The sequence below is a fragment of the Orcinus orca genome, chromosome 2, assembly GCF_937001465.1.
Source record: "Orcinus orca chromosome 2, mOrcOrc1.1, whole genome shotgun sequence".
Classification (NCBI taxonomy): domain Eukaryota; kingdom Metazoa; phylum Chordata; class Mammalia; order Artiodactyla; family Delphinidae; genus Orcinus; species Orcinus orca.
In genome coordinates, this window is record NC_064560.1 from 36,929,008 (window position 1) to 36,952,794 (window position 23,787).

Here is a 23,787-nt window from a genome sequence, read left to right on the forward strand (position 1 = left end):
AATAATGCACTTGGCAAAAAAGGGCATATGTGTTTTATCCAGAGCTCTCATAACTGAGGGGAGGAGATTCCCAGCAGGCTCCAACTGCCACCTGAGGGCTCACGTTGCCAAGGCAACGTGAGCAAGCCAGGCAGGAGTTACCTCACAGCAGATGTCCCACCTCACAGAAGGGTGAAAAACCCAGCCAACATCAGACTCTCACCAGAGGGCCCACATCACCAAGGGGATGGGAACCAGGCAGGCGTGTCTTCACACCAGTGGGGCCACATCATCGAAAGGTGAGGTACTCAGCACATGTGTCCTCAAACCAGAGGACCCACATCACCAAGGGCCTCGGAGTGAGGCAGGCAGGAGTAGCCTCACAACACTGGGCCCATAGAATAAAAAAGTGAGGAATCCAGCAGTTGGAACCTCCCAGCAGGCGGCCCAGAGCACTGAGGCTATGGGATCCAGGCCACAGTGAACTCACAGAAGAGGGCCCATGTCATGAAACTTAGCAACCCAGCCATTGGGACCTCAGAGCAGGAGGCCCACATCCCCATGGGGATGGAAATCTGGTAGGAGTGTCCTCGCACCACTGAGAACGTATCAGAAAATTTTGGGAGACCAGCAGTTAGGGCCTGACGCCAGAGGACCCTCATCACCAAGGGAAGGAGGCTCCCAGCAGGCTCCAACTGCCACCAGAGGGCTGACGTCGCCAAGGCGATGTGTGCCAACCAGGCACGAATGACCTCACAGCAGAGGGCCCACCTCAGAGAAGTGTGACGAACCCAGTCAGGATCAGACTCGCACCAGAGGGCCCACATCACCAAATGGATTGGAACCAGGCAGGAGTGTCTTCACATGAGTAGGGCCACATCATCTAAAGGTGAGGAACCCAGAACATGTGGCTTCAAACCATAGGACACCCATCACCAAGGGGTTGGGAGTGAGGCAGGCAGGAGGAGCCTCATAACAGAGGGCCCAAAAATAAGAAAGGTGAGGAATCCAGCAGTTGGAACCTCCCAGCAGGCGGCCCAGAGCACAGAGGCTAGGGGATCCAGGCCGGAGTGAACTAACACCAGACAGCCCACATCATGAAACTGTGAGCAACCCAGACATTGGGACCTCAGAGCAGAAGGCCCACATCCCCATGGTGATGGGAACATGACAGGAGTGTCCTGGCATCACTGGGCTCACATCAGAAAATGTGGGGTGCTCAGAAGTTAGGGCCTGACGCTAGAGGGCACTCATCACGGAGAGGAGGAGGCTCCCAGCAGGCTCCAGCTGCCACCAGAGGGCTGACGTCGCCAAGGCGATGTGTGCCAGCCCGGCAGGAGTGACCTCACAGCAGAGGGCCCACCTCACAGAAGGGTGAGGAACACAGCCAGGATCAGACTCTCACCAGAGGGCCCACATCACCAAGGGGATGGGAACCAGGCAGGAGTGTCCCCACACCAGTGGGACAACATCATCGAAAGGTGAGGATCCCAGCACATGTAACCTCAAACCACAGGAACCACATCACCAAGGGGTTCAGAATGAGTCTGCCAGGACCGGCCTCACAACACAGGGTCCATAGAATATAAAAGTTGAGGAATCCAGCAGTTGGAACCTCCCAGCAAGTGGCCCAGAGCACCGAGGCTATGGGATCCAGGCCGCAGTGAACTCACAGCAGAGGGCCCACATCATGAACCTGTGAGCAGCCCAGCCGTTGGGACCTCAGAACAGAAGGCCCACATCCCCATTGGGATGGGAACCTGGCAGGAGTGGCTTCGCACCACTTAGCACATATCAGAAAATGTAAGAAGCCCAGCAGTTAGGGCCTGACGCCAGGGGTCCCTCATAACTGAGGGGAGGAGACTCCCAGCAGGTTCCAACTGCCAACAGAGGGCCCACGTCTACAAGGTGGCATGCGCCAGCCAGGCAGTAGTGACCTCACAGCAGAGGGCCTATCTCACAGAAGGGTGAGGAACCGAGGCAGGATGAGACTCTCGCCAGAGGGCCCACAACACCAAGGTGATGGGAACCAGTCAGGACTGTCCTCCCACCAGTGGGGCCACATCATCGAAAGGTGAGGAACCCAGCACATGTGGCCTCATATCAGAGGACATACATCACGAAGGGGATGGGAGTGAGGCAGGTAGGAGTAGCCTAAAAACAGAGGGCCCAAAGAATAAAAAAGGTGAGGAATCCAGCATTTGGAACCTCCCAGCAGGCGGCCGAGAGCACAGAAGCTATGGGATGCAGGCAGGAGTGAACTAACACCAGAGAGCCCACATCATGAAACTGTGAGCAACCCAGGCGTTGGGACCTCAGAGCAGAAAGCCCACATCCCCATGGGGATGGGAACCTGACAGGAGTGTCCTGGCATCACTGGGCTCACATCAGAAAACGTGGGGAGCCCAGCAGTTAGAGCCTGATGCTAGAGGGCCGTCATCACCGAGGGCAGGAGGCTCCCAACAGGTTCCATGTGCCAAGAGAGGGCCCACGTCACCAAGATTATGTGTGCAAGTCAGGCAGGATTGACCTCACAGCAGAGGGCCTACCTCACAGAAGAGTGAGGAACCCAGCCAGGATAAGACTGTCACCAGAAGGCCCACATCACCAAGGGGATGGGAACCAGGCAGGAGTGTCCTCACACCAGTGGGGCCACATCATTGAAAGTTGCGGAACCCAGCACATGTGGCCTCAAACCAGAAGACCCACATCACAAAGGGGTTGCGAGTGAGGCAGGCAGGAGGAGCATCACAACACAGGACCCATAGAATACAAAAGTTGAGGAATCGAGCAGTTGGAACCTCCCAGCAGGCGGCCAAGAGCACAGAGGCTATGGGATCCAGGCCACAGTGAACTAACACCAGAGAGCCCACATCATGAAATTGTGATCAACCCAGCCGTTGGAACCTCAGAGCAGAAGGCCCACATCCCCGTGGAGATGTTAACCTAAGAGGAGTGCCTGAGCATCACTGGGCTCACTAAGAAAAGTTGGGGAGCCCAGCAGTTAGGGCCTGACGTCAGAGGGCCCTCATCACAGATGTGAGGAGGCTCCCAGCAGGGTCCAAGTGCCACCAGAGGGCTCATGTCAACAAGGTGAGGTGAGCAAGCCAGGCAAGAGTTACCTGATAGTAGAGGGCCCACCTCACAGATGGGTGAGGAACCCAGCCAGGATCAGACTCTCACCAGAGGGCCCACATCACAAAGGGGATGGGAACCAGTCAGGATTATCCTCACACCAGTGGGGTCTCATCATCTTAAGGTGAGGAACCCAGCACATGTGTCCTCAAACCAGAGGACCCACATCACCAAGGGCCTTGGAGTGAGGCAGGCAGGAGTAGCCTCACAACACAGAGCACATAATATAAAAAACGTGAGGATTCCAGCATTTAGACCTTCCAGCAGGCGGCCCAGAACACCGAGGCTATGGGATCCAGGCCACAGTGAACTCACAGCAGAGGGCCCACATCATAAAACTGTGAGCAACCCGGGCGTTGGGACCTCAGCGCAGAAGGCCCACATCCCCATGGGAATGGGAACCTGGCTGGAGTGTCCTCGCACCACTGAGCGCACATCAGAAAATGTGGGGAGCCCACCATTTAGGGCCTGACGCCAGAGGGCCGTCATCACCGAAAGGAGGAGGCACCCTGCACGCTCCAACTGCCACCAGAGGGCTCACGTCTCCAAGGTGACGTGTGCCAGCCAGGCAGGAGTGACCTCACAGCAGAGGGCCTACCTCACAGAACGTTGAGGAACCCAGCCAGGATTAGACTCTCGCCAGAGGGCCCACCTCACCAAGGGGATGGGAACCAGGCAGGAGTGTCCTCACACGAGTGGGGCCACATCATCGAAAGGTGAGGAACGCAGCACATGTGGCCTCAAGCCATAGGACAGTCATCACCAAGGGGCTGGCAGTGAGGCAGGCAGGAGGAGCCTCACAACAGAGGGCACATAGAATAAAAAAGTTGAGGAATCCAGCAGTTGTTACCTCCCAGCAGGCGGCTCAGAGCACCGATGATAAGGGATCCTTGCCGGAGTGAACTCACAGCAGAGGGCCCACATCATGGTACTGTGAGAAAGCCAGCCGTTTTGACCTCAGAGCAGAAGGCCCATATCCCCATGGGGATGGGAACCTGGCAAGAGTGTCCTCACTCACTTGGCGCACATCAGATAATGTGAGGAGCATAGCAGTTATGGCCTAAGGCAAGAGGGCCCTCATCACAGAGGGGAGGAGGATCCCAGCACACTCCAACTGCCACCAGAGGGCCCACGTCACCAAGGTGACGTGTGCCAGACAGGCATGATTGACCTCACAGCAGAGGGCCCACCTCACAGAAGGGTGAGGAACCCAGCCAGGATCAGACTCTCACCTGAGGGCCCACATCAGCAAGGGGATGGGAACCAGTCAGGACTGTCTTCCCTCCAGTGGGGCCACATCATCGAAAGGTGAGGAACCCAGCACATGTGGCCTCAAATCAGAGGACACATATCACAAAGGGAATGGGAGTGAGGCAGGCAGGAGTAGCCTAAAAACAGAGGGCCCAAAGAATCAGAAAGGTGAGGAATCCAGGAGTTGGAACCTCCCAGCAGGCGGCCGAGAGCACAGAAGCTATGGGAGGCAGGCAGGAATAGCCTAAAAACAGAGGGCCCAAAGAATAAGAAAGGTGAGGAATCCAGGAGTTGGAACCTCCCAGCAGGCGGCCGAGAGCACAGAAGCTATGGGTTGCAGGCAGGAGTGAACTAACAGCAGAGAGCCCACATCATGAAACTGTGAGCAACCCAGGCGTTGGGACCTCAGAGCAGAAGGCCCACATCCCAATGGGGATTTGAACCTGGCTGGAGTGTCCTCACACCACTGGGCGCACATCACAAAATGTGGGGAGCCCAGCAGTTAGGGCCTGATGCCAGAGGGCCCTCATCACCGAGGGGAGGAGGCTCCCAGCAGGCTCCAAGTGCCACCAGAGGGCTCATGTCCACAAGGCGAGGTGAGCAAGCCAGGTAGGAGTGACCTCACAGCCGACGGCCCACCTCACAGATGGGTGAGGAACCCAGCCAGGATCAGACTTCAACAGAGGGCCCACATCACCAAGGGGATGTGAACCAGGCAGGAGTCTCCTAAGACCATTGGTCCCACATCATCGAAAGGTGAGGAACCCAGCACATGTGGCCTCAAACCAGATGACACACATCACGAAGGGGCTGGGAGTGAGGCAGGCAGGAGGATCCTCACAACAGAGGGCCCAAAAAATTAAAAAAGTGAGGAATCCAGCAGTTGGAGCCTCCCAGCAGGCGGCCAAGAGCACAGAGGCTATGGGATCCAGGCCTCTGTGAACTAACACCAGAGAGCCCACATCATGAAAATGTGAACAACCCAGCCGTTGGGACCTCAGAGCAGAAGGCCCACATCCCCATGGAGATGGGATCCTAAGAGGAGTGCCAAAGCATCACTGGGCTCACTAAGAAAAGTTGGTGAGCCCAGCAGTTAGGGCCTGACCCAAGAGGGCCCTCATCACCGGGGGGAGCAGATTCCCAGCACGCTCCAACTGCCACCACACGGCTGACTTCACCAAGGCAATGTGTGCCAGCCATGCAGGAGTGACCTATCAGCAGAGGGTCTCCCTCACAGGTGGGTGAGGAACACAGCCAGGAACAGACTCTCACCAGGGGGTCCACATAACCACGTGGATGAGAACCAGGCAGGAGTGTCCTCACACTAGTGGGGCCACATCATCGAAAGGTGAGGAACCCAGCAAAGGTGGCCACAAACCAGAGGACCCACATTACCAAGGGGTTGAGAGTGAGGTAGGTGTCTGGATGGGCATATTTAACACTCATTTCCCACCAGGAAGAGGAATTAACCAAAGGCTCAGCATGCCCTGCCAGAAGCAGATTAGGGCCTGAAGCAGTCTTGCGGGTTTGCGGCCAGCTCACAAGAAAGCGAGTTGAAGAAAGGAGCTCAGGGGCCCTGTAATTCACAAACCTGCAGAGTTATAAATGACAGATAACGTCCAAAAATATATTGAAGTAAGGCTGCGAAGAGGACTTGAAAGCGGGGCAGAATTTCAGGAAACCGATTTCAGGAGGTAGACTGGATTTGCATTTAAAGCATAGGAAAAGAGGCAGAACATCGACAATGATGCACTTGGCATAAAAGGGCGTATGAGTTTGTTCCTGAATATATTCAGGAACAAACACATACGTCCTTTTTGGAAAACCAAGCAAGCTTGCAATGCAAATCCAAACTACTATGAAGTCTCACTTCCTCCCGGTCTAAAGGGCCATCTGAAAAAAGTGTAAAATCCAGAAAGGCAAGACAGGCCATGGGGAAAAAGGAGCCTGGTTATGCTGATGGGCGGGATGTAAATTGCCAACAGCCACTCTGGAGAAGTGTATGGTGTTTCCTGATACATCTGAAAAACAAAGCAACAGAGTCTAGGGCATTTCCACTTATGGTCCTATAGCTTAGGGAAATTAAAATCAAAAAGACACAGCCACCCCAAAATTTGGGACGGCTCTGTTTACAGGAACCTCTTCTACAGTACAAGTTAAATATCCCAGAGAACAAATAATTGATAAAGAAGTTGCGGTATACATACAACAGAATACCACTCAGCAATGAAATCTGTGTCACCAGACCTGTACCAGCATAATGAGTGGATTGAGGCACGATGATTCTAAGTGAAATAAGTCACAAAGGAAAAGAAACATCATAAGGTATCACTAATGCACGGAATGTAAACTTGGCTACACATGAACTGAATTACAAAACAGAACAGGGTCTCAAGTTTAGAAAACCAACTTATGCTTGCTTAAGGGGAAAGGTGAGTTGGGGTGCTGCATAAAACCAGAGTTTGAAATTAGCACAGATACCGTTCCATAAGCCAAATATGTAATAGACAAGACCTACCCCTTGCTCAACGAAATGGACTCAACAATGAGGTATCACCTCACACATGTTAGAATGGGCGTTATCTGAAAATCTACAAACAACAAATGCTGGAAAGGGTGTGGAGAAAAGGAACCCTCTTCCACTATTGTTGGGAATATAAATTGATACAGTCACTATGGAGAACAATATGGAGTTTCTTAAGAAACTAATAATAGAATTACCATATGATACAGCAATCCCAGTACTGGACATATACCCAGACAAAACCATAAATCAAAAAGAGACATTCACCGCAATGTTCATTGCATCACTATTCACAATATCGAGGTAATGGAAGCAACCTAAATGCCCACAGACAGACGAATGCATAAAGATGTGGTACATATATAAAATGGAATATTACTAAGCCATGAAAGGAATGAAATTGGGTCATTTGTAGAGACGTCGATGGATCTAGAGACTGTCATACAGAGTGAAGTAAGTCAGAAAGAGAAAAACAAATCTTGTATATTCATGCATATATGTGGAACCTAGAAAAACTGTACAGATTAACCGTTTTGCAAGGCATAAATAGAGCAACAGATGTAGACAACAATCGTATGGACAACAAGGGGGGAAAGCTCTTGGGGGGGTGGTGGTAGGAGGAGTTGAGAGATTGGGATTGGCATGTAAACATTTATATGTATAAAATAGATAACCAATAAGAACCTGCTGTATAAAAATATAAAATAAAATTTAAAATTAAAAAGAAATAAAATTAAAAAAATAAAACAGAAAAAACAATTATTCCCTTCACATACATGTATTTATATGAATAAATTATTTCCATGCTTATATCTGTAAATACAAAAAAGAGGAATAAAATCTACCTTCAACCAAAAACGAAAAAGAGAAAAAAAAAACAGAACCCACCTGTTACTCAGAGGAAAACCGTATCAGGGCACTTGCTCCAGTTGTAAACAATTCTGAAGTTGGTCAGTGGTGGGGAATCGTCTCCCATTCAGCCAGCAGCCCCCACACAACAAGCGTCCTCATTGCAAAGCTGGGGCACCGTGCCGAGGCATCTGTGAGTAAACGTGAGCTGAGCCCCAGGCCAGTTGCTGCTGAACTGTTCCCACCCTTCCCAGGTAAAACACCTGAATATATACAAGGACTTGAAAGCCTAGAGGAAGGGCCATGGAGCCACACGAGTGACAGCATGCCAGCTGACTTGGTGCCTGCAGGCCAGCCAGGATGGTCCTGGCCCTGGGTGCTCTTCTGGAAGATTTCCATTTCCCTGCCTGAGATACCCGTCCTGTCCCTGCCCCCACTGCTTTTTTCCTTCCTCACCTCTGCCCAGGGAGAAATTCCAGCAGCAGGTATGGGTGACACATCCTCTTCTTTAGCAGGTGGCAGCCTGGCAACTGCTGCAGAAAGTCCAGCAGAGCCCCACTCACACTGGGCCACCCACAAAGCCGTGGCCTCTCACTCCCTCCCACCAGCCCAGCCCCGAGACTGCTGACAGGGCAGAGAAAATGGTGTCAGGCACAGCTGCAGGGGCTCTTGCTGCCTGGAGTGGTATTTATATTGATCTCAACCCAGGCACACCTGGGGAGGGCTGGCCGGCACGGTAAGGCTGCCCAGGTCAGCCAATCATCACCCCTCAGGGGCTCACAGTTGCAGAAAATGGAACTTGCTGAACCGGCCAGGTCCAAGGAACAGGTGTGGGCTCCTGAGAGTCAGGATAGACAAGGGGCTGCAGCTTTGGCTTGTTTTCTAATCATTTTATCTGGCCCATGAGTGGGAGACAACTTCAAGAAAACCCTCTCCTAATGAGAGGAACCCAGGAGTCAGGGAGAGGAGGGGTGGGTGGTGGTTGGAGACAGAGGCCTGGTGCCCTGGGTGCAGTGGAAGTCTCTGGAAGACCAGGTGGAGGGAGGCCACACAGAGTGATGCCCAGGGTCACAGACCTGTCGGAGCGGCTGTTTGTTAGTTCAAGTCCTGCTCTGAGGTGCTCTGTGTCAGCTCTGAGCGACAGGTGAGCTGGGGGTGCTCTTCAATGAGGGCTATGTGCACGGTTCCTGTGTGCCCAGCCCTGCCACGGTACCTGCAAGGGTTGCTCTGTATCCTGGGAGGGGCCTGACCATCAGAGCCCCGTGGGCTGGGTTGGGGGTGGGGTACCTGCCCAGGAGAGCTCCATATCCTGGGATTGGCCTGACCACGAGAGCCCCATGGGCTGCTGGGGACCTGGTAAAGGATGTCAGGACAGTCAGTGAAGCCACCGAGGATATACCTCCAGTTGCTCCTGATTCCTACACCCTGCTGGTCATTCTACCAACCACCAGGACATGGTATTCTGTATTAGTCTTCAATGATGCCGTCTTTTGTATTCCATTAGTCCCAGAGTCACAAGAAATTTTGGCTTGTGAGTGGCAGGACTCAACATACAACTAAAACAATACTTCCGGGCCGTCTTGCCCCAAGGGTTCAAAAATTCCCACACCATCTTTGGGGAAAGCTTAGCTAAAGATCGAAAAGTTCTACCTCTGGAAAAGGAAACCCTCCTTCAATATGCAGATGACATTCTGATCGCCAGCCCTACTAAGGAGGCCTCTGAACTACCAAGCCAATAAAGGATAGAAGTTGTCCAAGAAAAAGCTCAAATATCACAGACTGCGGTGACCTGCCTGGGCTTCATTCTCACACAAGGTCAGAGAAGCCCATCCCAGGAAAGGGAAGAAACCATTTGCAGCCTTACCCCTTTCTAAAACTAGAAGACAGCTTAGGGGTTCCTGGGGAGGCCAGGGTTTGCTGCTTCTGGATCCCTAACTACAGTCTACTAGCTGGGCCTCTATATGAAACACTGAAAGGAAAAGATGATGATCCTTTTGAACAGAATCCAGAAGTGGCCTTTCAAGAAAGGAAAGAGCAGTCAATTCAGACCCTTGCCCTGGAACTCCCTAATTGAGCTAAACCCTTTGACCTTTCCATTCCCGGTGAAAGGTGAATCGCCATTGGAGAATTAGTGCAAAAACTGGGACCACTTGAAATGGAACAACGCAAGAATGCCATCCAGGTAGGATAAACTACAGTCACCAAGGGGCTTGGCCCACTGCCACATCTGGCCAAGATACTGGCGGTATCTAAAAACCTGGAAATCAGCAGCCCAAAAGGCCACCTCCCTCCTAAGGGAAAAGGACCCCACGTGGTGATCCTAATCACCAACCATGCCCTGAAGTTGCAGGGTTCGCTCCGTGGGCACACCGACCTTGAGTGAGGAGGCCCTCCAACTCCAACATCCCGAGAGATAACCGGGGGCAACAGGGCACCATGACGACTCGTGTGAACATCACTTGACCTGGAGTTTCTCTCATAAAACAACAATAGTGTGTCCCGAAGGAGTAGACTACTGCTTGCAGGACTTACTGCACCCGGAGGGGAGCTAATAATCTTGGCGGGGGAACGGTATATCACACTGTCACCATAGAAAAGCCTACAGACACCGTGATGATGGTGGCCAATAAGACCGGCTGGACTCCTGTTTACTTCAAAAGGCTGTTGACTCAGTGGCCATCATGGTCCTTGATCACCACTGACCCTGGACTGTCTGGGAGTTGAGCGGGCAGGGCTCTGACACCTGGTGCTGTTTTTACGTTAATTCAGGGGCCTAATTGAAGAAAGAGCAGACTACTGGTCAGAGCATCTAGGCTGGCAGAAACGGTCAGCCTAAGGTGGCCGAACAAATGTGGGGCGGGGTGAAACCGGCCCCCACAGCGTCTCTGCACATCTCTTTCCTGGACACTTAAAGGTCATTAGAATCTATAACACTTCCAATGCTGGTGCTCAGGCGGACGAGCAGGGAGGCAGGGGTCCTGGGGCCAATCAACGTCACCTGGAGGCTGCTGGGGAGAAGTTCTGACCCTCGTCCCCTGGTATCAGGGCTCCCAACTCAGCACTCAGCAGTTACAGAAGAAGGGTCTGCACCCTCAGCACTCCAAGAATGAGGATCGGGACAAAAGGCAGAGGAGGGGTTTGTCCCCAGCAAAGCCCATTAAAAATCCCTGGGAGATAAAAATAGAATCTGGGCAATAAAGTCAAGTCTGACCTTTTTTATCTTTTGTGCTTTGTCTAATTTCACGTGCTCCTAGGGTCCCGCATGCAGAGTTTCCACACCCGGCACTTCAGACCAGATTTCCTAGTGCAGAATGGCTGGGTCGACAACTCAGCTCCTGGGGCCCAGTGCAGACTCCGAGATATAGAGCCTGAGCTGCAGCCAACCCAGCCCTCCAGAGCTCCGCCCCCTCCCTCCCACTGACTCTGACAGGATCTCTACACAGCAGCCCAGCCCACAGCGCACGCAGTAGTGTATGCTCTCACCTCTCCATTCTCTGATCAAAATATAAAGTTTCCTTTGCTTGGGAACCAAACTCAGTCTCGATCTGTTGGCCCCAATGACACTGGGCAGGGGGACACTTGTTGGGGTCCACTCTGGAGGATCAGTAACAGAAATTGAGACTATTGTAACTTCAATGAACAGATGTGTGAGCCAAACTGTAGTTAACATAGAACAGTGTATAAGGCTCGGGTAAAATAAGATGTTTCTAACACTTCCATTTGATATTTCCATCACTTTATTATAAGCAAGTTCAGTGAAAAGGTTTGTCTTATTTGTCAGGTCAATATTAGAGAAATGAAGTGATTTCTTTCCAAGGATGTACATCTAATAATCTTGGTTAAAGCTTCAATCTTGTTTTAAATGCTTTTCCATTGAAAATGATACCTCTCTTTCAGCTCCCCCATTTCTGAGAAGTATAAAATCTTGTAATGTATTATTATCAAAGGGGAAAGGTGGGAGGAGGGATAAATTAACAGTTTGGAATTAACACATACACACTGCTATGTATAAAATAGATCATCAACAAGGAACTACTGTATAGCACAGGGAACTACACTCAATATTTTGCAATAACCTATAAGGGGAAATAATCGGAAAAAGAATAGATATTTTTATTGACATCATCTATCAATGACAGTTAAAGTGTAACCTAAGGGAAGCCGGTGGTGAGTGCTTCTGACCCTGAAGACTTCAATCATCTAAAGTTTGGACTCTGCCTACTTCCCAAGGCCCTTAATGAACATATGTGTAGCTGTAGCTTAAAAAACTCCCCAGTTTGGGTTTCGGGGAGACACTGATTTTGAAAAAGCCCTGGTGTTCTCCTTACATGAATGGGACTCTTCCTACTGCTAAAACATGTCTGTCACACCCAGAGGATGGTATACCGTCTGATCGGGAAGAGTTTGGAAAAGGCATCTCATCTCCTCATCTCCTGGTGCTCGGGTTCACCCCTCCAGCGTCTTTACTAACAGTCTCCCCACTTGGAGATGTCAGCACTGTCAACATCCTGTTGTGTACAGTTTGGAGTTTGTCCAGAGGATGAAGCGGAAGGATGCGGAACAATGAGAGACAAGTCCTAGGTGTTCAGACAGGCACATGTCACTCTAATTTCCAATCAGGAAGATGAATTGACCAAAGGCTAGGGTTGCCCGTGGAAACAGTATAGGGCTTGAGGAAATCCCACTGCTTTGTGGCCAGTTCCCATAAACACAAGTTGAACAATGGAACTCAGGGGCAGTAAAATTCACGATACTGCAGAGTTGAAAATATCTATCACTGAAAAATGTCTTGAGGAAAGTCAGAGAAAAGGATTGGTAAGCAAGGGAGAATGGCAGGAAAGGGATTTGAGGAGGTAGAAAGGACTCGCCATTAAGCACAAGAAAAGGGGCTGAACATTGCCAACATTGCAGTTGGCCAAAAAGGCTGTATGCGTTTTTTTCTGTATATATTCAAGAAAAGGGCATACACTTTTTTAGCCAACCAAACAGGTGGGCACTGGAAATCAATACTACAAAAGATATCACTTCGCATCAGTCAGAAGAGCCATCCTCATAAAGTGTAAACACCAGAAATGCAGGACAGGGCAAGGAGAAGAGGGAGCCCTGTGAGGCTTATAGTGGAAATGTATATTGCCAACGGCCATTCTGGAGAAGTGTATTGTGTTTACTAAAGCATCTAAAAAATGAGCTACAGAGCATAGGGCACTTGCACTCATGGGCGTATATCTTGGGAAAAACAAAAATCGAGAGGACACAGGCACCCCAATGTTTACTGCCTCTCTGTTTAAAAGATCCTCGACTAGGATAGAACTTAAATGTCTCTGGAGGGAAAAAATGGATAGAGATGTGGTACTTATGTAGAGTGGAATATTACTCAGCCTGGAAATCAATGAAATATGGCCAGTTGTAACAACTCCGGAGGAGTTACGTATGATCATTCTAAGTGACATAATTCAAAAAGAAAAGGACACATATCATAAGATATCACTTAAAGGTGGAATCCAAAATGGCTACACATGCAATAAATTACAAAACAAAAACATAGTCAAATATGTAGAAAACACGCGTAAGGCTGCTAAACGGGAAAGGTGGGGAGGGGTGAGGCATCATCCAGGAGGTTGAAATTAACAAAGATACCATTCCAAATACCAAGCTGATAATCAACAAGGCCTACACGGAAGTTAAAAGGACTGCACTCAGCACACTCAAGTCACTGGAAAAGAATATCTATGACTGGTAAGAATCTGAAAAAGAATTTATTGATGTCTCTCTGTACGTGAATCAAGTGGATGTACAGCAGCAAGAAACAGAGCTTTGAAAATCAGCTGTAACCAATATAGTAATAAATTGAAAAAAATAAACGACAGAGAGACAGAGAAAACCTCTTACAACTTTTCCTCAGGGACGGTGATGCAACATGGATTGAACACATCTAGACCCACAGCAGGATGAGACATAAGGCTGGAAACTGTTCGCGCTAAGAGAAATGTGAGGTTGGGTGAGGAAATGCACACCCTTTAAAGTAATACTACCTGGTACCCATTCAATGGGTCCCAAATCTGCAGGTTCAAGGAATCTTCCTACAGCTAAAACATGCATGGAAAACCCAGAGGACTGTACACCATGTGATCGGGAGATGTGTCTAAAATGCACCTCATTTATCCTCTCCTGGTGCTCCTGTTCATCATTCCAGCCACGTTACTTAGAATCTCCCCACTTAGAGAATCAGCACATTTAAACTTCTGTTTCACACATTTTGCAAATTGTGAGGAGGATGAACGGGAAGAGGGGGAACCAATGAGAGAATAGTTGTAGGGGTTTGGACGGGCACATGTCACTCTAATTTCCCATTAAGAATAAGAATTAAAAAAAGGCTCAACCCGCCTCGCCAGAGCCAAAATAGGGCCTGAAGTAATCCTGTGGCTTTGAGGCCAGCTCACAAAAGAGCAACTTCAAAAATGGAGCTCAGGGTCACTGCAATTCACAAACCTGCAGAGTTATAAATGAAAACTAACGTCCAAAAATATGTTGAGGTAAGGCAAAGAAGAGGATCTGAATGCAAGACAGAATTGCAAGAAACAGATTTCAAGAGATAGATTGGACTCGTCTTTAAAGCACATGAAAAACGGCAGAATTTCGACAATGATGCAGTTGGCCCAAAAGGGAGTATGCGTTTTTTCCTGAATATATCCAGGAAAAAACGCATACACACTTTATGGGCAAGCAAGCAAGCAAGCAATGCAAATGTGCACAACAAAGAAGTCTCATTTCCCACCGGTCAAAAGGGCCATCCGAAAAAATTGTAAAAACCAGAAATGCAGGACAGGCCATGGAGAACAGGGAGCCTTTATACGCTGATGGACAGTGTGTGAACTGCCGAGAGCCACTCTGGAGAAGTGTATGGTTGTTCCTAAATCATCTAAAAAACAGAGCTACAGAGCATAGGGCACTTCCAATCATGGAAGTATATCTAGGGAAGTCTAAAAATCAACAAGACACAAGCACACCACAGTTTAGGGCTACTCTGTTTACAAGAACCTCAACTTCAGTACACCTTAAATATCCCAGGAAAGAGAACAATGGATAAAGAAAATGTGGTACTTATGTACAATGGAATATCTCTTCACCATGAAATCAATGTAATAAGGCTAGTAGAAGGATAAAGAGTGGATTTAGGTCCGATAATACTACTTGAAATAAGTCAAACAGAAAAAGAAACATATCATAAGATATCACTTATAGAGGGAGGATAAATATGGCTGCACAAAAAGTGAATTACAAAACAGAACAGTGTCTCACATTTAGAAAACACACTTATGTCAGCTTAAGGGGAAAGGAGAGGTGGGGTGATGCATAAAACCAGAGTTTGAAATTAGCACAGATACCGTTCAATAAACCAAATAGGTATTAGACAAGATCTACACCTTGCTCAATGAACTGGCCTCAACACACCCTATACATCGCAGAGAAATATATCTGAGTAATAAGAATCTTAAAACCCATGTATTGATATATCTCCATAAGGGAATCAAGTGTGCGCAGAGTGGCACAAACACAGCAGTGAAAATGAGCTAAACCCCATTATAGAAATAAATTTTAAAACCAAAACGCAGAAACAATGAAAGAGAGAAAAATTCTTACAAAATTTGCTCAGGGGCTGTGATGCAACCTGGAATGACCACATATAAACCCACAGCTGGATAAGACATAAGGCTGGACACTTGGGGCTGAGAGGATTGGTGAGCTTTGGTGAGCAACTGCCGAAAGTTTAATGCAATACTTCATGCTACTCATTCCAAGGGTCCCAACACTCCAGGTTGAAGGGAATCTTCCTACAGCTAAACCATGCATGGGAAATCCAGCGGATGGTATACCATATGATTGGGAAAGGTTTCTAAAACGCACCTCATTTTCCTCTCCTGGGGCTCCGGATCAACATTCCAGCCACTTTACTAACAACATCTCCACATGGAGAGTCAATGCCTTTAAGTTCCGGTATCGCACAGTCTGCAGTTAGAGCGGAGGATGAATGGAAATAGGGGGAACCAGTGAGAAAATAGCTGTAGCGGTTTCAATGGGCATATGTCACTCTAATTTCACATCAGGAAGAAGAATTAACCAAAGGCAGAGCAAGGCGCCCCAGAAGAAGAATAGGGCCTGAAGAACTCCTGTGGATATGAGGAAAGATCACAAAAATAAGAACTGAAAATTAGAGCTAAGGGCCACTGCAATTCAAAAACCTGCAGAGTTATAAAGGCCAACTATTTTCCAAAAGTATACTGAGGTAAGGCTATGAAGAGGCACTGACAGCAAGGCAGAATTGCAGGAAACTGATTTCAGGCGGTAGACTGGAATTGCATGTAAAGCATAGGAAAAGAGGAAGAACGTCCACAATGATGCACTTGGCCAAAAAGGGCGTATGCATTTTTTCCTGAATATATTCAGGAAGAAACGCATACGCCGTTTTTGGCAAACCAAGCAAGCTTGCAAAGGAAATCTGCAATACAATGAAGTCTCACTGCCCCCCGGTCAAAAGGGCCATCTGAAAAAAGTGTAAAATCCAGAAAGGCAGGACAGGCCATGCAGAACTGGGAGCCTTGTTATGCTGATGGGCGGGATGTACATTGCCAACAGCCACTCTGGAGAAGTGTATGGTGTTTCCCGAAATATCTAAAAAGCAAAGCAACAGAGCCTAGGGCACTTCCACTTATGGTCCTATAGCTTAGGGAAATTAAAATCAAAAAGACACAGCCACCCCAAAGTTTGGGACGGCTCTGTTTACAAGAACCTCGTTTACGGTACAAGTTCAATATCGCAGAAAGCGAAAAATGGATAAAGAAGTTGTGGTACTTACGTACAATGCAATATCACTCAGCAATGAAATCTATGTCATCAGGCCCGTAGCAGCATAAAGAGTGGATTCAGGTACGATGATTCTAAGTGAAATAAGTCACACAGAAAAAGAAACATCATAAGATATCATTAATACACGGAATGTAAACTTGGCTACACAGGAACTGAATTACAAAACAGAACAGGGTCTCAAATGTGGAAAACCAACTTATGCTTGCTTAAGGGGAAAGGTGGGTTGGGGTGCTACATAAAACAAGAGATTGAAATTAGCACAGATACCGTTCCATAAGCCAAATATGTAATAGACAAGAGCTACTCCTTGCTCAGCGAAGTGGACTGAACACACCATATTAAACGCCTAAGAATATACCTGACTAGTAAGGATCTTAAAACCTATGGATTTATATGTCTCCAAAAGAGAATCAAGTGTGTGTACAGCGGTATAAACGCAGCAGTGATAGGATTGGTGAGGTTCAGTGAGCAAATGCAGACCCTTTGAAGTCATATTGCATGGTACCCATTCCATGGGTCTCAACTCTTCAGGTTTAAGGGATTCTTCCTTCATCTAAAACATGCATGTGGAACCCAAAGTATGATCCACCATGTGATCGGGAAACATGTTCAAATGTGTCTCAGTTTTTGTCCTCTGGTACTTGGGTGCAACATTTCAGATGCTTTACTAACACTCCGCCCACTTGGAGAGTCAGTGCCTTTAACCTCCTGTTTGGCCCAGTTTCAATTTCTGCGGAAGATGAACAGGAATAGGGAGAACCAATGAGAGACTAGCTGGAGGTGTCTGGACGGGCAAATTTAACTCTCATTTCCCACCAGGAAGAGGAATTAAACAAAGGCTCAGCGTGCCGTGCCGGAACCACACTAGGGCCTGAAGCAATCCTGCGGTGTTGCGGCCAGCTCACAAGAAAGCGAGTTGAAGAAAGGAGCTCAGGGGCACTGTAATTCACAAACCTGCAGAGTTATAAATGACAGCTATCGTCCAAAAATATACTGAAGTAAGGCTGCCAAGAGGACTTGAAAGCGGGGCAGAATTGCAGGAAACCGATTTCAGGAGGTAGACGGGAATTGCATGTAAAGCATAGGAAAAGAGGCAGAACGTCCACAATGATGCACTTGGCCAAAAAGGGCATATTCATTTTTTCCTGAATATATTCAGGAAAAAACGCATACGCCCTTTTTGGCCAACCAAGCAAGCTTGCAAAGGAAATCTGCACTACAATGAAGTCTCACTGCCCCCCGGAAAAAAGGGCCATCTGAAAAAAGTATAAAATCCAGAAAGGCAGGACAGGCCATGGAGAACTGGGAGCCTTGTTATGCTGATGGGTGGGATGTAAATTGCCAACAGCCACTCTGGAGAAGTGTATGGTGTTTCCTGAAACATCTAAAAAACAAAGCAAGAGAGCCTAGGGCACATCCACTTATGGTACTATAGCTTAGGGAAATTAAAATCAAAAAGACACAGCCACCCCAAAGTTTGGGACGGCTCTGTTTACAAGAACCTCATTTACAGTACAAGTTCAATATCACAGAAAGCGAAAAATGGATAAAGAAGTTGTGGTACTTACGTACAATGCAATATCACTAGGCAATGAAATCTATGTCATCAGGCCCGTAGGAGCATAATGAGTGGATTCAGGTACGATGATTCTAAGTGAAATAAGTCACACAGAAAAAGAAACATCATAAGATATCACTACTACACGGAATGTAAACTTGGCTACACAGGAACTGAATTACAAAACAGAACAGGGTGTCAAATGTAGAAAACCAACTTATGCTTGCTTAAGGGGAAAGGTGAGTTGGGGTGCTGCATAAAACTAGAGATTGAAATAAGCACAGATACCATTCCATAAGCCAAATATATAAGAGACAAGAACTACTCCTTGCTCAACGAAGTGGACTCAACAACACATATTAAACACCTAAGAATATACCTGACTAGTAAGAACCTTAAAACCTATGGATTTATGTGTCTCCGAAAGAGAATCAAGCGTGTGTACAGCGGCATAAACGCAGCATTGATAGGATTGGTGTGGTTCGGTGAGCAAATGCAGACCCTTTGAAGTCATATTGCATGGTACCCATTCCATGGGTCTCAAATCTCAAGGTTTAAGGGATTCTTCCTTCAGCTAAAACATGCATGTGGAACCCAGAGTATGATCCACCATGTGATCGGGAAACGTGTTCAAATGTGTCGCAGCTTTCGTCCCCTGGTACTCGGGTGAAACATTCCAGACGCTTTACTAACACTCTCCCTACTTGGAGAGTCAGTGCCTTTAACCTCCTGTTTGGCCCAGTTTGCAATTTCTGCTCAAAATGAACAGGAATAGGGAGAACCAATGAGACACTAGCTGGAGGTGTCTGGACGGGCAAATTTAACTCTCATTTCCCACCAGGAAGAGGAATTAACCAAAGGCTTAGCGTGCAGTGCCAGAACCACACTAGGGCCTGAAGCAATCCTGCGGTGTTGCGGCCACCTCAAAAGAAAGCGAGTTGAAGAAAGGAGCTCAGGGGCACTGTAATTCACAAACCTGCAGAGTTATAAATGACAGCTATCGTCCAAAAATATATTGAAGTAAGGCTGCCAAGAGGACTTGAAAGTGGGGCAGAATTGCAGGAAACCGATTTCAGGAGGTAGACTGGAATTGCATGTAAAGCATAGGAAAAGAGGCAGAACGTCCACAATGATGCACTTGGCCAAAAAGGGCGTATGCGTTTTTTCCTGAATATATTCAGGAAAAAAAGCATACGCACTCTTTGCCACCCAAGCAAGCTTGCAAAGGAAATCTGCACTACAATGAAGTCTCACTGCCCCCAGATCAAAAGGGCCATCTGAAAAAAGTGTAAAATACAGAAAGGCAGGACAGGCAATGGAGAACTGGGAGCCTTGTTATGCTGATGGGCGGGATGTAAATTGCCAACAGCCACTCTGGAGAAGTGTATGGTGTTTCATGAAACATCTAAAAAACAAAGCAACAGAGCCTAGGGCACTTCCACTTATGGTCCTATAGATTAGGGAAATTAAAATCAAAAAGACACAGCCACTCCAAATTTTGGGACGGCTCTGTTAACAAGAACCTCGTTTACGGTACAAGTTCAATATCACAGAAAGCAAAAAATGGATAAAGAAGTTGTGATACTTACGTACAATGCAATATCACTCAGCAATGAAATCTATGTCATCAGGCCCGTAGCAGCATAATGAGAGATACAGGTACGATGATTCTAAGTGAAATAAGTCACACAGAAAAAGAAATATCATAAGATACCACTACTACACGGAATGTAAACTTGGCTACACAGGAACTGAATTACAAAAGAGAACATGGTCTCAAATGTAGAAAACCAACTTATTCTTGCTTAAGGGGAAAGGTGAGTTGGGGTGCTGCATAAAACCAGAGATTGAAATGAGCACAGATACCGTTCCATAAGCCAAATATGTAATAGCCAAGAGCTACTCCTTGCTCAGCGAAGTGGACTCAACATCCCATATTAAATGCGTAAGATATACCTGACTAGTAAGAATCTTAAAACCTATGGATTTATATGTCTCCGAAAGAGAATCAAGCGTGTGTACAGCAGCATAAACGCAGCAGTGATAGGATTGGTGAGGTTCGGTGAGCAAATGCAGACCCTTTGAAGTCATATTGCATGGTACCCATTCGATGGGTCTCAACTCGCCAGGTTTAAGGGATTCTTCCTTCAGCTAAAACATGCATGTGGAACCCAGAGTATGATCCACCGTGTGTTCGGGAAACGTGTTCAAATGTGTATCATTTTGCGTCCCCTGGTACTCGGGTGCAACCTTCCAGACGCTTTACTAACAATCTCCCCACTTGGAGAGTCAGTGCCTTTAACCTCCTGTTTGGCCCAGTTTGCAATTTCTGCGGAAAATGAACAGGAATAGGGAGAACCAATTAGAGACAAGCTGGAGGTGTCTGGACGGGCAAATTTAACTCTCATTTCCCACCAGGAATAGGAATTAACCAAAGGCTCAGCGTGACGTGCCGGAACCACACTAGGGCCTGAAGAAATCCTGCAGTGTTGCGGCCAGCTCACAAGAAAGCGAGTTGAAGAAAGGAGCTCAGGGGCACTGTCATTCACAAACCTGCAGAGTTATAAATGACAGCTATCGTCCAAAAATATATTGAAGTAAGGCTGCCAAGACAACTTGAAAGCGGGGCAGAATTGCAGGAAACCGATTTCAGGAGGTAGACTGGAATTGCATGTAAAGCATAGGAAAAGAGGCAGAACGTCCACAATGATGCACTTGGCCAAACAGGGCGTATGCGTTTTTTCCTGAATATATTCAGGAAAAAACGTATACGCCCTGTTTGACCAACCAAGCAAGCTTGCAAAGGTAATCTGCACTACAATGAAGTCTCACTGCCCCCCGGTCCAAAGGGCCATCTAAAAAAAGTGTAAAATCCAGAAAGTCAGGAGAGGCCATGGGGAACTGGGAGCCTTGTTATGCTGATGGGTGGGATGTAAATTGCCAACAGCCACTCTGGAGAAGTGTATGGTGTTTCCTGAAACATCTAAAAAACAAAGCAACAGAGCCTAGGGCACTTCCACTTATGGTCCTATAGCTTAGGGAAATTAAAATCAAAAAGACACAGCCACCTCAAATTTGGGACGGCTCAGTTTACAAGAACCTCGTTTACGGTAAAAGTTCAATATCACAGAAAGCGAAAAATGGATAAAGAAGTTGTGGTACTTACGTACAATGCAATCTCACTCAGCAATGAAATCTATGTCATCAGGCCCGTAGCAGCATAATGAGTGGATTCAGGTACGATGATTCTAAGTGAAATAAGTCACACAGAAAAAGAAATATCATAAGATATCACTACTACACGAAATGTAAACTTGGCTACACAGGAACTGCATTACAAAACAGAACAGGGTCTCAAATGTAGAAAACCAACTTATGCTTGCTTAAGGGGAAAGATGAGTTGGGGTGCTGCATAAAACCAGAGATAGAAATGAGCACAGATACCGTTCCTTAAGCCAAATATATAATAGACAAGAGCTACTCCTTGCTCAACGAAGTGGACTCAACACCCCATATTAAACGCCTAAGAATATACCTGACTAGTAAGAATCTTAAAACCTATGGATTTATATGTCTCCGAAAGAGAATCAAGCATGTTTACAGCGGCATAAACGCAGCAGTGATAGGATTGGTGAGGTTCGGTGAGCAAATGCAGACCCTTTGAACTCATATTGCATGGTACCCATTCCATGGGTCTCAACTCTCCAGGTTTAAGGGATTCTTCCTTCAACTAAAACATACATGTGGAACCCAGAGTATGATCCACCATGTGATCGGGAAATGTGTTCAAATGTGTCTCAGTTTTCGTCCCCTGGTACTCGGGTGCAACATTCCAGACGGTTTACTAACACTCTCCCCACTTGGAGAGTCACTGCCTTTAACCTCCTGTTTGGCCCAGTTTGCAATTTCTGCGGAAAATGAACAGGAATAGCGAGAACCCATGAGAGACTATCTGGAGGTGTCTGAACGGGCAAATTTAACTCTCATATCCCACCAGGAAGAGGAATTAACCAAAGGCTCAGCGTGCTGTGCCGGAACCACACTAGGGTATGAAGCAATCCTGCGGTGTTGCGGCCAGCTCACAAGAAAGCGAGTTGAAGAAAGGAGCTCAGGGGCACTGTAATTCACAAACCTGCAGAGTTATAAATGACAGCTATCGTCCAAAAATATATTGAAGTAAGGCTGCCAAGAGGACTTGAAAGCGGGGCAGAATTGCAGGAAACGGATTTCAGGAGGTAGACTGGAATTGCATGTAAAGCATTGGAAAAGAGGCAGAACGTCCACAATGATGCACTTGACCAAAAAGGGCGTATGCGTTTTTTCCTGAATATATTCAGGAGAAAACGCATACGCACTTTTTGGCCAAACAAGCAAGCTTGCAATAGAAATCTGCACTACAATGAAGTCTCACTTCCCCCCCGGTCAAAATGGCCATCTGAAAAAAGTGTAAAATCCAGAAAGGCAGGACAGGCCATGGAGAACTGGGAGCCTTGTTATGCTGATGGGCGGGATGTAAATTGCCAACAGCCACTCTGGAGAAGTGTGTGGTGTTTCCTGATACATCCAAAAAACAAAGCAACAGAGCCTAGGGCACTTCCACTTATGGTCCTATAGCTTAGGGCAATTAAAATCAAAACGACACAGCCACCCCAAAGTTTGGGACGGCTCTGTTTACAAGAACCGCATTTACGGTACAAGTTCAATATCACAGAAAGCGAAAAATGGATAAAGAAGTTGTGCTACTTACATACAATGCAATATCACTCAGCAACAAAATCTATGTCATCAGGCCCGAAGCAGCATAATGAGTGGTTTCAGGTACGATGATTCTAAGTGAAATAAGTCACACAGAAAAAGAAACATCATAAGATATCACTACTACACAGAATGGAAACTTGGCTACACAGGAACTGAATTACAAAACAGAACAGGGTTTCAACTGTAGAAAACCAACTTATGCTTGCTTAAGGGGAAAGGTGAGTTGGGGTGCTGCATAAAACCAGAGATTGAAATGAGCACAGATACCGTTCCATAAGCCAAATATGTAATAGACAAGAGCTACTCCTTGTTCAACGAAGTGGACTCAACACCCCATATTAAACGACTAAGAATATACCTGACTAGTAAGAATCTTAAAACCTATGGATTTATATGTCTCCGAAAGAGAATCAAGCGTGTGTACAGCGGCACAAATGCAGCAGTGATTCGATTGGTGAGGTTTGGTGAGCAAATGCAGACCCTTTGAAGTCATATTGCATGGTACCCATTCCACGGTTCTCAACTCTCCAGGTTTAAGGGATTCTTCCTTCAGCTATAACATGCATGTGGAACCCAGAGTATGATCCACCATGTGATCGGGCAGCGTGTTCAAATGTGTCTCAGTTTTCGTCCAATGGTACTCGGGTGCAACATTCCAGACGCTTTACTAACACTCTCCAAACTTGGAGAGTCAGTGCCTTTAACCTCCTGTTTGGCCCAGTTTGCAATTTCTGCGTAAGATGAACAAGAATAGGGAGAACCAATCAGAGACTAGTTGGAGGTGTCTGGACGGGCAAATTTAACTCTCATTTCCCACCAGGAAGAGGAATTAACCAAAGGCTAAGCGTGCCGTGTCGGAATCACACTA

General features: G+C 47.3%; 1 long non-coding RNA gene across 1 annotated transcript in view; it reads right to left on the minus strand.

Annotated features, from left to right (window-relative positions):
• The window catches only part of LOC125963537 (uncharacterized), a 1,051,466-nt gene that overhangs the window by 740,719 nt on the left and 286,960 nt on the right, over positions 1-23,787 (minus strand). The window contains exon 2 of the long non-coding RNA XR_007475611.1: positions 19,084-19,137. This is a non-coding gene — a long non-coding RNA (uncharacterized LOC125963537). The remainder of the gene's footprint in view (positions 1-19,083; positions 19,138-23,787) is intronic.